General features: G+C 35.7%; 1 long non-coding RNA gene across 1 annotated transcript in view; it reads left to right on the top strand.

Annotated features, from left to right (window-relative positions):
- Positions 1-12,482, top strand: part of LOC144283911 (uncharacterized) — a 98,598-nt gene extending 86,116 nt beyond the window's left edge. The window contains exon 3 of the long non-coding RNA XR_013352407.1: positions 10,222-12,482. This is a non-coding gene — a long non-coding RNA (uncharacterized LOC144283911). The remainder of the gene's footprint in view (positions 1-10,221) is intronic.
- Positions 12,483-16,734: the final 4,252 nt, after the last annotated feature.

Raw genomic sequence — 16,734 nt, forward strand, 5'->3', positions numbered from 1 at the left:
GGGTTGAAGTCGAGATTTAATTTTTTTTCAGAATTAGAAGACTGTCATTTTAACACACAAGACAAGAGACCAAGACTTCAGGGATAGAGATGGATTTTATTAGTGTGTTGTAGGTCTCTTATTGTTCCCCATTGTTTGTTTTCATTTTTCCATTCACTGTGCTCTGTTTTGTCTTAGAAGCAGTTGTTGAAAGTTAAAGTAACAGGAATCATCTATTTCTCCCTTGTTCAATCTGTTCCTCTCTATCTAGCAATTGTATTTCATTACCTACTGAGTAATTCCATAAGATTAGCTGATTCTTAATTTATATTCTTCTCTTCTATTACATCTTGATATTTTGTACAAGGTTTGTTTGGGGAAATTTCTGGAACTTTCCTGAGACCCATTTCCTTATTTTTCTACTAAACTTTTTGTTTTGAAATGAGTGTAGATTCACGTGCAGTTGTAAGAAAAAAACTCAGATCCCATGTAATTTTTACCAATTTTCTCCCCAAAGTTAACATCTTGCAAAAATATAATACACTAGCTAAGTCAGAATACTGATGTTGATATAGGCAAGATGAAGAATGTTCCTATCACTACAAGCATCCTTAATGTCATCCTTTCATGGCAAGAGTCATCCACTTCTATCTCTTCTTAGTAAACCCCTGGCAACTACCAATCTGTTCTCCATAGCCATAATGTTATTTCTAGAATGATATGTGAATGGAATCATACAGTATGTGAAATTTGGGGTTTGGCTGTGTTAGTCCTATGGCATAATTCTTTAGAGATCAATATAGGTTTTTCTGTAATCAATAGTTCTTTGGGGAAAGAAAGCAGAGAAGGAGGATCCTAAGCTCAACTCTTCCCATGCATGCAAAAAGATAACACACACATCATCATAAATAACCCAGAAAACAATCTGAAGACTGGCACAACAAACTCCACAGTTATAGGTAGAGAAGAGGCCACATCGAGGAAGGTAGGACAAAGATGTGGTTTAGGAGCAAAATGGACCATGGTCATCCATTGGTAGTATAGAGAAGGACAAAGCCAGACTTTCACACTGGAGAGTCCACAAATGAAGAGGGAAAATCCTCTTAACATTTACCCAATTATAAGAAAGTATTATAAAAAACCATATGCCAAGAAATTGGGCAATCTGGAAGAAATGGATAAATTCCTAGAAACATGTAAATTACAGAACTGAAATAGGAAGAACTAGAAAACTTGAACAGGCCACAAACCAGTCAAGAAATTGAATCAGTAATCAAAGAACTTCCAACAAACAAAATCCCAGGACCAAATGGTTTCACAGGTGAATTCTACTAAACATTTAAAGAAGAGTTAGCACCTGTTCTTCTCAAACTATTCCAAAAAATAGAAGAGAAAAGAAAACTTCCAAATTCATTCAATGAGGCCAGCATTACCTTGGTACCAAAACCAAGTAAAGACACCACAACAAAAGAACTACAGGCCAATGTTTCTGATGAACATAGATGCAAAAGTCCTCAAGAAAATATTAGGAAGCTGAATCCAATAATGCATTTAAGAAACCATACACCATGATCAAGTGGGATTTATTCCTCAGATGCAAGGGTGGTTCAACATTTGCAAAATTATATATATATATTTATATATAAATTATTATATAATTATATATATATATTACATATATATATTAGAATATCAGCTATAAAAAAGAATGAATCTTGCCATTTCCAACAACCTGGATGGATCTAGACACTATACTACTAAGCAAAATAAGTCAGTCGCAGAAAGACAAATACTGTATGATCTCACTCTTATGTGGAATTTAAGAAACAAAACAAACAAACAAGCAAAGGGAAAAAAGAGAAGACGGAGAAAGAGAAACCAAGAAATGGAGACAGACCAAGAACAAACTTATGGTTACCAGGTGTGAATGGGATGGGGAGATGGGTGAAATAGGTGATAAGGATTAAGGAGTGCACTTGCCTTGATGAAAAAAATACATAAAATATAAGAATTAAAAAAGAAAAAAATACTCCCTTGTAATAGTTGCATAGTATTCTATGATCTCAAAGTACCATCATGAATTTAACCATCCACATGTTGAAAGGCATCTGGCCTGTTTCCAATTTTTAGTTATTCTGACTATAGCTGCTGTAAACATTTATCTACAGGTTTTGTGTGAACATGTCTTCATTTCTCTGGAAAAATGTTCAGGATGTAACTTGTGGGTCATAGCATGCACTTGTTTAAAAAAAAAAACTGCCACACTTTAAAAATTATGGATTTGGTTTTCTTAATAGTTATAAGGCTATTCAGATTGTCATTTTATCTCAGGTGACTTGGGTGGTTAGTGAGTTTTCCAATAATTGGTCTGTTTCTTGTAAGTTTTATCCTCATGAGCAGTGTTGTTTGCTGCATTCCCTTATTAAAGGCTACAGGTTGTGTAGAGATATTTCCTGTTTCATTCCTGGCATTATCTTTCTGGAGGTTTGTCAACTTATCTTTCTGGAGGTTTGCCAACTTACTGATTTATTGACTTTCTTTTTTCTTTTCTTTTCTTTTCTTTTCTTTTCCTTTTTTTTTTTTAGTATAGCCAATGTTTTTGTTTTAATTATTTTCTTTATTGTCTGACTTCAATTCCATTGACTTCTGCTTTTAGCTTCATTGTCTTCATTCCTTCTACTTGTTTTGAGTTTATATTAACTTTTTTTTAACCTTTACTGATGTAGAAACTTATTGATTTTATACATTCCCTCAATTCTAATATGAGCGTGTTATGCCACAATTTATTCTTTGTACTTCATTAACTACATTTCACATGTGATATGCTATATTTTCATTTTCATTTTGTCTTATGTATTTTTAAAATTTTTCTTTTGATCTCCCTATTTGACCAGTAATTTATTTACTTGTGTTTCCAAGGTTCTAGAGATTTTCCTATTATCCTTTCATTATTGATTTCTAGTTTGATTCTATTATGTTTAGAAAGCATTTTCTGAATGATTTCAATGCTTAATTTTTTTGAGGTTTGTTTTTGGGTCAGTCCATAGCCTATCTTATAGCTACTGCTGTTGGGTGGATGTTCCGTATATGTTAGTTTGATTATACCAGTTGACTGTGTTGTTCAGTTATTGTATATCTTTGCTGATTTTATCCAGCCAGTAATATTTATGTATTGAATCATCAAATTTGATTGTATCCTCTGTTAGTTCCATCAGGTCCTGCATTATGTGCCTTGAAGTTCTTTTATTGGGTGAGTACATATTTAGGATCCTTACATCTTCCATATCCATCCTTTGTCATCATTGTATCTAGCAATTTTCTCTTATTTGAAGTCTACTTTATCTTGTATTAATGTAACCATTCCTACTGTTGTGATTAATATTTGCATTATACGTAGTTTTTGTTCTTTTAAATTCAAACTACCTTTGTGGTATTTGTAATTAATTTCTTATAAATGCCATAGTAGGATGTGGTTTTGCCTCCATAAATAATTTTTTGATTCTTTAAAAATTGTACATATTTAACTTGTACAACATGATGTTTTGATGTACATATACAGTGCAATGATTACTACTGTCTGGCTAATTAATACAATATCCTGGTGGAGAGTTACCTTTGTGTGTGTGTATGAGGAGGACACTTAAGATCTATTCTCAACAAATTTTAAGTATACAATACAGTGTTATTAAGAATCATCACCATGCTGCACGCTAGCATTATCTCATATGTGGGGTTTCAAAAGATCAAACTCAGAAGCAGAGCGTAGAATGGTGGTTACCAGGAGTGAGGCTGGGGTGGGATGAAAAAGTTGTGGAGATCTAATGGGTCTCTCTCTTTCTTTAACCTATGCTACGAATCTCTGTCCTTTGATACATGTAGAGCATTTATATTTAAGCTACTTATTGGTATATTAGAGCTTAAATATGTCATTTAAAAATTATTTATCTTTTTTTTGTTGGTTTCTCATTCCTTTCTTTGCTTTTCTCTTTCAATTACTCTTTCAAATGTTATTTGAACATTTTTAGGATTCCACCTTGATTTTGTGTACAGTGTTTTTAAAGATATCACTTTGTACCCTTGTCTTAAGGTTGTTTCAGGATCTGAATACAATAAAAACCTCATCATAGTCACTGGTATCATTTTACCATCTCAAGGGCAGTGTCAAGCCTAAGTTTTATGAAGGTCCATTTTTAAGTATAATTGCCTAATGATTTAAATAATTCATTACAAGTAGGATATTGCATTATATTTTGATTTTACCCATTTCACTGTTCTCACCAAGAGATTCTACTGAAACCACAGGTAAGTGAGAGGTGGGGTGCAGGTGAGTTTTTTTCTGTTGGCATTTTCCTGGAATAGGATGGGTATTGCTGAAAAAAGTTTCCCTCCCTTGTCTAGGGGTACAGGCCTCTCTTGGAGATTTTTTCTCTGTGCCTCTTGGTAGTTGAAAGTTGGAAGCTTCTGCAATATCCTGTCTGGATATTTGGGCAGGGGGAGGGGGATCAGTAAGGAAACACAGAAACATACCACCCCATGGTTCTTCAACTTCTAAGGTCCGCAGCTGCCTTCCTTCTTCCTACTTCCCAGATGTTTTTTATGCTTGTTTTTATATGAAGTCCAGGGAATTTTAGTTGTAAAGGGGAGTGTCTGAGAGATACCATCTTTGACTACAATCTGAAATAGTTTATATATATATATATATATATTTTAAAGAGTATTTTTTTATTTATTTATGTATGTATGTATGTATTTATTTATTTATTTATTTATTTATTTATTTATTTATTTATTTATTTAAGAGTGAGAAAAAGAGTACGATGAGGGGAGGAACAGAAGGAGAGGGAGAAGCAGACTCCCCCTAGCAGGGAGCCCCACCTGGGGCTGGATACCAGGACCCTGAGATCATAACATGAGCCAAAGGCAGGCAATTAACCCACTGAGCAACTCAGGCACCCCCAATCTGGATTAGTTTAAATAATAATGGAGTGAGGGATGCCTGGGTGGCTCAGTGGCTGAGCTTCTGCCTTAAGCTCTGGGCGATCCCAGGATCTCTTGATCCAGAATCTAGTCTGCCTTCAGGCTCCCTACAGGAAGCCTGCTTCTCTCTCTGCCTATTTCTCTGCCTCTCTCTGTGTCTCTACTAAGTAAATTTAAAAAATAAAATAAAAATAAATAATTATGGAATGATTACTAAAACTCTAGTTGTTTTTTTCAAATGATAATGTTTGTTTTAGATTTTCCAATGATGCCTGGCTTGGTCTATTCATACATTTCAATACTTATGTTACTGTGTTTATTTTTGCTTTGCTGGGATATCATTATTATTATTATTACTATTATTATTTTAGGTTATTGCTTTAAAAAAAAAAGTTGAATCTCTGTGCGTCTCATTATTTTTTGGATTTTTTTTGGCTTTCCTTTTTTGTTCCTATGTTAAGTTCGTGAGTAGTTCATCTTACTTATATCTCTAAATAATTACCTTGCAGATTTATTTATCATTTACTATTATTTTTTAATTTATCATTTTCAGTGTTTCTCTTATTTCCCTTATCCAGCTTTGTTTTGTTTGTTTAAATATTTTTACAATTCCTTAAGATGTGCTTTAAAGACTTTTATCATTTATCATTTGTTTTGTTATTATCAACATTGGAAAGCTATCATTTTCATCTGACTATTATTTTGGCTGTGACCCCTAGACTGCTTTATAGATCTCCCTGAGATTTTCCATGTCCCTTCCTGAGACATGCCTGCAGTTTTAAATGAGGAAGTGATATGAGCGTGGGAGTGTTTCCTCTTGTCCAGGCAATTTATATTTATTTTTGACTTCATTATGTTATGCATAGGCATATTGCACTGTGAAACTCTCCAGTGTAAACCTAAGATAATCTTTGTTGTCATGACTAAACTTTCCGTGAAAAGTCAAAATATGTTTTCCTTGTTTACAGATGTAATGATCTCTCTGTATGGCTGATAAATCAAGACTGTTGACATATACAGCCACTTAGAGCTTTACTCACTTTGCCCTGTAGACTAGTACTACTCAAAGATGATGTATGGGCCAGAGCTGGTGTATGGTGGTTTATTACAATCCATGATGAGGTCAGCAAAGAAATGGAGAGTTAGTGTTTAGAAAATTTTTGTAGCAATTAGAGTAATTTTATTTTCATGACATCTAATATTAAAACCTTATTTCAATTTCCTAACTTTTTTTTTTTTTTTTTTTTTTTACTGAATCAGTTCATGATGGGGCTAAAAGAAACAAACACCTAGTTCTTTACCACATGTTATTTGAGAAGCACTCTCATTGATGTCTCTGATTCTGAAAATGTTATGTTGAAAAATTTAATAACATCACACATACATAATGCTTCCATTTCCTTTTCAAATTATAGTATTTGGATATCTGGTCTGTATCAAAGACCTATCATGCTCTTTGATACATTCATTTTTATAAATGTTGTATAACCATCATAAATTTGCTCCTTAATTATTAGGTAATCTTCATCTTCTGTATTTATAACATTAAATTTCACCTTGTCTGAAAATAAGGTTGCCTCTCCTACTTTCTCTTGTCTGGTATTGATTTCTCCATGCTTTTATTTGTAACATTAAAAAGAAAAACACTTACTTTCCATTTTCAAAATATACTCATTGTCCATTAAATGAGTTTTTTTTTTAAAGTAGTACAGAAATGTTGTTTATTCTAACATAATCTGACAGTCTATCTCCTAAAAGAAGAATTCAGCTCAATTAGAATGTAACAATTGCTATATTTGGTTTTATTCTTTCTGCTTTAATTTACATTAATCATTTATTTTTTCCTCATTTTCCTAATTTTGCTGGTCCCATCAAGATGCTATTCATTTACTTTTTTCTCTCTTTGTTTATTTGAAAGCTCTATTGAAATTTTACATTCCATTAGTAGCTGTCTTCTCTTTACCTCAATGAAAGAAAAATCTCTCTGTCATTATGTGAGACACAATAGCAACTCTTTCCCCACTAACATTCTCTATACCCTCTTCCACAATTCATTCACCTCAACCTCACAGGAGGGCTTTGAACACTCCTACGCCTTGTCTCACCACCACTACCCCTTCTATGTAGATGTGAGTAATACATCACCTTTCACATCCCTCTCCCCAGGATGTGCTATCTTGAGATAGTTTAATTTTGGATCATAGTTTGCATGTATAATTGTTTGAAATAACACTTAATTGTTACTCATTGCAGTCACTTTGTCATTCATGATGTCATTTATTTATTCAATAAGCTCACACAGTATTTAATAGGACATAGTCAGTGTTCTACTAACTCCACAAATATTAAATGAATTAATATCACATTAAGGATGAGTGGTATAATACTATTGAATTTATTTATAGATGAGGAAACTGAAGTATAGACAGTCTAACAACCTTTCAGTAGACACAGCTGATAAGTTGTCCAGACAGAATTTAAAGTCAGGGCAACTGCAAGTCACTGTAACTCAGCGACTTATTATTTGGATTTTTAACTTGTGTTCATATATGTGAGTGTGTTTGTGTATGAAAACACAATATTCACTGCATCCTAATAAATTCCTCCAATTATATCATCTCTGAATCTCTGTTTTGCTAACTTTATATTTGCTTAAAACTCTTCATGCAACTTACTTGAGTATTATAGTCGCTGAATGCTTGCATAGTTACAAAGAGCTTTAATTAATCCTTAGAGGGGAGCATCTTTGTCAAGAAGGGAATTCTTGAATAGCAGACATCTTTATCTCAGTAGTCTCTAGCTCTTTCCAAGCTTCTAGCTTGTAAGAAAGAGATGAAACATCGAACGAAAGGATGGTCTTACTGCTATTATTATCATTACTCCCTTAAATCATCTTCAAGTTCAGACTTCTTCTTCTTCTCAAGGAAATTCTTTCTCTAACATTTATTTGTAAATTCATTTTTCCCTCTTATCTATATCTTAGTTTTTTTAACTTTTATTTATTTATCAAGAGAAAGAGAGTGTAAGCAAGAGAGAGAGGGAGAGCACAAATGAGGAGGGGCAGAGCGAAAGGGAGAAGCAGACTCCCCACTGAGCAGGGAGCCCGACATGGCGGTGGGTCCTGGGATTCCAGCCAGGATCATGACCCAAGCCAAAGGCAGATGCTTAATCGACTGCGCCATCCAGGCGCTCTGATCATTTTTATTTTAGTTTGATTATCTATATTTTAGTTGCTGGTTTTTCTGGATATATTCCTCAAGTGTCTTTAAATCTCCCAACTTAGTTTTTATATCTCCTTATATTTTATTCGTGGCTTTAAGCCCTTCCACTTGATGTTCCAGGCAACCATTTTACATCTCCGACATGTTTTTCTTCCAATGCATTTATCAAATTTGTCAGGTCCAGGGGGTCTTCTTTGTGTGGCTTTTGCACACGGTTATTCTTCTGTGTGAATATCCTTGGGTTTTCTTATTACACATCTGTTGTCATTGTTATTGTTAAAGTGTTCATCTTTTTCTTGAAGGAGTTCTATCTCATAAATAAAATGTTTCATGAAAAACATGAAGAATGGATTGTTGTTGCTATCACTTAGATGCTAGGCCCTCTTACTTGAACTGTAAGTTATTTGTATTATTGTCATTTTCTGGTCAAATTTTTGGGACTCAGGTACAACTGCTAGGTACTGTGAGTAGGTCCTGAGCCCCATAGCTGGCTGGGGAATCAGAAACCCTGCACTTTTTACCCATGTGCTCAATACCCCCAGAGATACTTGGCATGGGAGATGCAGATGGGATAGAGTCAGGGTTTAAAGTAGAGACAATTAAGGAATACCCTTAGGTCATAATCTTCATAAAATCTCTGAACTTAACTTATTCTATTTTATTTAAAATAAACATACATTTTTAAGACAGTAAGGTCCCTCAAAATCTATATCTATCTTTATCCATATACTTAGTATCTATCACGTGCAAGGTCCTGAGATACACTCTGGAGAAACAATTGTGGACACATGTAGTCCATGTTCTTGTGCTTTAGGTTAGTGGAAAGGATATAATATGATACCTGCTAGGACTGCACTATATTGTCCCTCTAGGAGGATACAGTAGAGGAAATGAACCTTGATGCAATGAGGCAGGTAAGTATTTCTAAAGGAAATGATTGCTAAGCTGACACCTGCGACAGAAAGCAGCATGTTTGCAGCTCAAAGCCAGAGAGTACGTGATATCCTCGGGAAACCAAAAATAGGTCTCTGACTCAAAATGAGGATACATGAATAAAAAATGGCAGGAGAGGAAACTGAAGAGGCAAAGACATAAAAGACATGATCACTTAAAACTACGATGACTGTTGCAGGTTGAATTGTTCTCCCCAAAGTTCACGTACTAAAGTCTTAATTCCCAGGACCTCAAAATGTGCCTGTATTTGGAGATGGCACCTTTAAGTAGATGTTTCAGCTAAAATGAGACCATTAGGGTAAGTCTTATTCCAAAATTACTGGTGTCATAATAAGAAAAGAAAATTTGGACCTGGAGATTTGGCGGATGCACATGCTCAGAGGAAAGGCCATGTGAGGACACAGCAAGAAGATAGGTTGCCTGTGAACCAAGTCAGGAAAAACCAGACTTATGAACACTTGATCCTGGACATCCAGATTAGACAATGTAAGAAATTAAATGTCTGCTGTTTAAATCACCCAATCTGGTATTTTGTTATGGCAACTCTAGCAAGTTAATACAGTGACCATATAATTTGTTTTGCTAAATCTAGTACACTTATAAGAATGAAATTGGAACTACTGATAATTGCACTGGATTGAAAAGCCTACATGGGTACTATCCCTGACAACTGAGGGGTAGAGGGGTATAGGGAAGTGTATGCCAGGCTGTACTGCCCTGGGCCATCTCTTCATCCTCTCCACTGGGGAAAGTGTTGGATGCCGATGGCACATAGTTGTGTCCTACTCAGAAATTGCTCTAAGCCAAAGGAAGCTGAATTTCACAAGGTAATATTCCCTTCCAGAGTTCATGCAGTGACTAACCTGTGCTAGCAGCACAAAAGCCTGGCCCTTTGTTTTAATGTGAAACAATTCCAAAGGGTATTCCAGCTCTGGAGCTTCCTGTGGGATTAATGGAGACATCTGTTACATCCTCATCATAGACAGTTCCTCCTCCTCCTCCTCCTCTCTCTCTCTCTCTCTCTCTCTCTCTCTCTCTCACACACACACACACACACACACACCAATAATATTGTCTCCTTCCTTTGCAGGTAATGCTTCTGAGAACATCCCCTAGGAAAGGTGACATCTCTCCCTACTGAAGTTTGTGACATGGATTTCAGAGTCTTAGCACGCATTTCCTAGAAAATCCCAATGAAGAGAGATAGCCATCGAATTGAACATGGATCTATCCATCTGTAGGAAACATTTAAGGGCTCTAAGGAAGATAGTGAAAGGATCATGTCTGAACTTTAGAATGATCACTCTGATTGATGCAGGGAATTGATCAGATGACTTCAGATTTCAGACAAAGAGAGACTAAGGAGGCTATTATACTAAGTCAAGCAAAAGGCAATAATCGCCCATGTCTGAATAGCGGCAGAGGGTAATATGCAGTGAATAAATGTGTGATCAAGTAGGATTAGAGTCCACAGGATGTGGGTATTTGATGTATGAAGAGATTGAGAGGTCAGAGGAGATTAACACCCAACTTTATGAAAACGTCATTTCCTGAAATAAGGGCTTAGATGGTAAAGATGATGAGTTCCATTTTGTCCATGTGGAATTTCGAGCAATTACAAATCACACAAAAGAAGATTTTAAGAGTGCATTTGGATATATCAGTTCAAAGCTCAACCAAGGGACTCAGACATGAACATATCTGCAAAATGAGAGTGTGGAGATGAAATGATTTTGAGGAAACATATAGAGGGAAAAGGAGTAAGGTCCTAAGACAGAATCAAACAGAGAGGGAACATTTAAGATACCAGCTCACCAGTAAGATTAAGAAGGAAGAGTCAGAAAACAAATTTAAGAAGAAGATAGAAATATGAATGTCAAAGCCAAAACATTCTAAGACAGAAAAAGTGACTTTGAACATATAGGTAAGGAAGTAATTAAGGGTAAAAATGGCCATTGAATTTCACAGCATGTACGTCAAAGGTGAGGGCAGTGACAGTGGGGAGGTGAGGACAAGATAAGCAAGAACAGGTTATATTGGATTTGGATAGAGAGGGAACTAGGGAAAGTGAGAGAGCCTTAAAGGTGATGCGGGCCTGACACCTCTGAAGGAAAGCAGGAAGGAAGGAATTTTGGCGGGAGAAGACTGATTGCAGTACGGTTCCACAAATGTTTAGCTGAGGCCCCTGGAAAATGTGTAAGCCAGAGAGTTCCAATGGAGGAACCCCACATCTCACAGGCATGAGCCTTTGTGAGTACCCAGCCATGTGCAAGCCCTGAGGGGCAAGAGGAGCTGTGAAACCAGAGCCAGTGGATGTGAAGCAGCAGTTGGTCTGGCAGTTGGCTGCATTCCCACAGGAGGTGTAACCAACATCTGCATGGTATGCTGGGCCAGGATGTTAGAGACCACACAAATATAGGACTTAAAGGGAATCAATAGAATGAGGTTCCCCAACAAGGTGACAGACATATAATAGGACACAAGCAGGGCGTTGGTTTGAGGCAAGATGAGGAAGATTGCTTGTTCTGGAATCACTATTCTTTCAGAGAGGTGATGGTAGATGAACATCAGTGACTAGGTCCTCCCACGGCAATATTTCTACTACTGCAGCATAAAGAGCAGATAAGCAACTAACATGGATGCAAGGACATCATCTAAGTCTTTATAAAAATAGTCCTACAACCAAATAGTTTCTGTATTAACTGTTGGCTTGTCAATATCCTAAAATTTGTGGACGGGAGTCATGTTAGCTTTTGGATTTTCTGTGATTTTAAATGTTACTATTTTGCATAGGATTACCAACTTAAAATGTATTTTAGTGACCAAAGATCATGGTCTTAATCCAGTTGCTCGCTGTGAATGCCTTTACGGTAGAGCTCCTTCTGTAAGCAAACCGTAAGGCAGGAATTGATTATTTTATCATTGTCCTCAATGTTAAATTTCTAAAAAAGCAACTCATGTATGGAGCATTAACTTAATTTTACTCAGGGTCCTTTTCTATAAACATCTACACACAGAGTTTGTATTCTATACGCATTAGACAATCTTACTAAGAAAAAATAGATTATACTATGACATCAAATTGTAGGAAATTATTCTGATTTTATTAATGTGTTCTATTTTTCTTCACAAAGAAAGAAAAAGGAAAGTGATTTATTTGCATGCACCAGTGAATAAATTTACATTTAGCTGTTTTGCTCATATGTACTGTAGTACAAGCCAAGAAACATGGTAGCGTGGAAGAGTTTGTCTTTCAAACAAAGAGCGGTTGTTTGGGGTTCAACAAGCTGCCTGTACTATGGTCTTAGAAAAGAAATTTAACCTCCCTGTGTCTGTGTTCTCATTTATAAAACAAGGGGGAAAATCCTTGCTTTCTATTTTTGTTTGCTTAGTATTTTTTTGTTAATTAAATAATTACCTTTTCTAGTTTCAGCCTTTAAAAACCTATTTCATCATTGATACAGTGTGCATTACAGTTTTGTTATTTGATAGATGGTAAATATAACTATAAGACAAAGACTTTTTTTTTTCTTGAGCCTGAAGGAAGTTGCTTTTACAAAAGATGCTCTTTATTGGGCATTTACTATATTCCAGACATTATCCTGGCTTTCCTCAAGTGAATTATATATATCACCTAGGGGTCAATTGTTCTTTTTTTTTTTAATATTATTTATTTATTTATTCATGAGAGACACAGAGCATGAGAGAGAGAGGCAGAGACACAGGCAGAGGGAGAAGCAGGCTCCCCATAGGGAGCCTGATGTGGGACTTGATCCCAGGACCCCAGGATCACAACCCAGGCTGAAGGCAGCACTAAACTGCTGAGCCACCCGGGCTGCCCGGGTCAATTGTTCTTTACCTGGAAGGAATTGTTTTTTTTAAGTAGTTTTTCAATTTTTTATCCATTCACTCTAGCCTAAAATTTCATTGACCTTTATCAAGTCAGGTGCACATTAGAAAAAAGAAAGAAAGAAAAGATATATCTTAAACTATGCTAGTATATTCACGTATTAGTTACAAGAATGTGGTTTTAAAGGACCCAGTTGGGGATGCCTGGGTGGCTCAGTGCTTGAGCCTTTGGCACAGGGCATGCATGACCCCAGGGTTCTGGGATCAAGTCCCACATCGGACGATTGTGGGGAGCCTGTTTCTCCCTCTGCCTGTGTCTCTGCCTCTCTCTCTCTCTCTCTCTCTCTCTGTCTCTCATGAATAAATAAATCTTTAAAAAAATATAAAATAAAGGACCCAGTTTTCAATATGGTAGAGCTTCCTTTTGAGAGACATGTTCTTTTAGCTATTCTCAGAATCTGAAGATTTAAGAATGAATTTTGTCTAGTAATATACCAAAGATGCTGGTTTTATAGGGTGTTCTTTACAATAGATGAAAGCATGTTTCCCAACGATGCTGCGATCTTTCTTGTGCTCTTAAAGTATAACGTTATAACCAAATTTTACCACAGTCATTAGCTCGCAAGGTTGCTTATGTCCATCCAGATTCACACAGGTGCACTTCTAAGTCCATTTAGTGATTTGACTTCATCTGCCTTACCAAGTGCTCATATTCTGGGGCAGATACACCCTGTTTGAACATCATTTCAAATCCGGTAGTAAGTGAATGGCAAACTATTGACATGTAGAATTTGTTGATCATTTCTGAAACAAGCAAAAATTGAGTGATCCTTACATAAGTCTTGTTGCTTTTCAAAAAAATCAGCATCTGAAAATTTCTTGATTAGAAAATGTACTTAATTTGCAGATTTTGTCATTTTATGTATGAAAATCTTGCACACATCCTTAGGAGCAAGAAATTCTTCTATTTGATTTCATAAAATTCAGGCAGACTGAAAATACTTTAAAATATTGCGTATTTTATGAATTTATACATACGTATGAGATGATTTGGTAACGGAATGAATACAGATGAATACTTAACAAAAGCAATAGAACCAAACTCTGCATTTTTTAACTTTACCATTATTGATGATTTGGGCCCTTTTTAGCTACTCAATAAATACTGTTAATTTTATGAATCACTGAATGACTGAAAGAAATCTGGAGTCCTTTCTGCCATATGTGTTAGGATCTGAGAAAGCCCAAAGCCAAATCTAGTACATCTTCTCAGAGACTATTGAGAAAGAGAATTGATTAACTATTCTGACTCTGGAAATTATATTAATGGAAGACAAAGTGTTCCAGGTCTAATGATTTTATAAACACAGAGTGGAAGGGTGCAAATTTGCTTTTGAAAACACAAGAGTTCAGGCTTTTCCTTATTAACCAGTGGGGCTGACGATGCCCTCCTGTGCTATTTGCAATTCAAGAGGCAGGCATGTACAAGGGTACAGTCTGTGTTCATTATTTATTTAACAAAATCACCATTTTTCTCTAATGTCAGATTTGCCTATTATTCACTCTCACTCAGGGAGGCAGCTCAGCCTGAGTGTTATTAGAGAAAAATATGACCCATGGTGAACTCTGCTACCCTGTGAGTTTGTTATACCAGAAACATACTTAGAGAAGCTATTTGGATTATATCACTATAATCTGACATTGAGGGCATATACAGCATAAACAGTTTATCCTACAACGAAGTTAACTGGGGAAAGAGACAGAGTGGAAATATCTTATTTCCTTAACAAACTAACTGCTAGTCTTTTTTCTTAAGATTTTATTTATTTATTCATGAGAGACACAGAGAGAGAGGCAGAGACCCAGGCAGAGGGAGAAGCAGGCTCCATGCAGGGAGCCCAATGTGGGACTTGATCCCAGGACCCCAGGATCACACCCTGAGCCAAAGGCTGACTCAACCAGTGAGCCACCCAGGCATCCCACTAACTGCAATTCTTAAAGAATAAATGCATTCAATAGAGTGTTAGACACATGGCTTATATGATGAGTTTTAAACACAGAGTCTATAGGAGATAATTTGAATTACCAAACAAATACAGCATAAGAGACACATTAAACCCACCATAAAATCCCAAAGAACACTGGCCCCTTTATTTACACAACCCACAGCATGGAACCTACATTTTTACTCTGTTTCTGCCAATAATACAGCATGGCCTTGGGTTGTGATCCAAAGGGCATTTTAATGATCTTTCCATGACAAGATGAAAGATGAGAAAAATCAATTTCAATGCCCTAAAGACACAACTTACTAGCACTGGATTTCACCAGGCCTCTGTTGTTTTATAGGGACTTAAATAAGAACCCAAAACTATTAAGAGAGTGTGGGATTTACTGTAGAGGTATCCAATTGTCTATTCTTTGAAAAGAGCAAAAAATAAAATGCATCACACACAAAAACGTATATAAAGGGAAAATTGAAAAGAACAAAATAAATCACACACCAAAACGTATATAAAGGGAAAATTGAAAAGAAGAAAATAAAGCAAAAATATTTTTGGCATTCTAACTATACACTATCTGGACTTCTTCAGCACAAGGCACAGAGGACCTCCAGTACATTTTTACCCACTAAACAGATGTTCTTGGGTTTGGGACATCTACCATTATGCATTTATGCATTTTTTCTGAACTGCTTTTTTAGACACCTTCGCATTCTCAAGTAATCCCCGAGAATATGGGATCCCAGCTTAATGTTTAAAGAGAAAAATGTTAACAGTTATTAATGATTTTTAATTTATTTATTTTTATTTTTTTATTTAATAAATACCCTATGAGGAAGATATCCCAATTTGAGGATACCAATTTTCAGTGACTGGCCCAACTTCTCACAGCCAGCAAATGACATCATGAGACTTATCCCACTATTTCTAATGTCAATATAATGCTCTTAATTTTGTACCTTCTCAGAAATCATATATAAATATATCATTTCCTCTTTGTATCCTTTTTTTCTTTCACTCTTATTTATATATGTGAATCAAATCTGCCCTAGTTCAGGGCCCAGTTCATGGTACAAAAGTATCCAACTTGGCTTTTGGGATACATGCGTACATATGAGCATATGAATGCGTATGAAAATATATAAGGACTATATCGATATTTATTTCACAGCTTCTGAAAGACATGCATATTATTGGCTGATGTGATCACAAAAAAAAATAAAGAAAAATATGGATATGTTACAGAGAGTTGGAGCTTTTAACACTGGAAAAACACTGATGGATCACGCAAAATATGCAATATATCACCATATCACAGAATTCAAATTCTCTCTAAATAGATATTAACATATATATGCATTGTCCTGATTAGCACCAATTGCTAGAACGTAAAAGCATTTTCTTCTATTGAGCACTTTCAAAATACTTTTTAATCACTTTATTATTTATATCATATCAGGCCAAAGCATATTAAGAAATAGAAGGCTGGAGGTTTTGTTTTTTAATCCATTATAACCTATGCCTATAAAATAGGATGCTGTAGACAGTGTTTATGGAAATTAAAAATTAATTCACTTAACAGCATATGCCTGACCCAATGGCAAAATTCCCCTTTGAAAATGAACCATATATCCATGTGGGATGCATTTGCCCCTCTGAGTCAGGGAAGTGTTTTCAGATAGCAGCAACACCATCGTGGAGAGAGGAACACCACCCTGGGGTTGACTTTCACACATTTACATGGATGAACT

This window comes from Canis aureus, chromosome 15 (assembly GCF_053574225.1).
Source record: "Canis aureus isolate CA01 chromosome 15, VMU_Caureus_v.1.0, whole genome shotgun sequence".
In the NCBI taxonomy this organism is placed as follows: domain Eukaryota; kingdom Metazoa; phylum Chordata; class Mammalia; order Carnivora; family Canidae; genus Canis; species Canis aureus.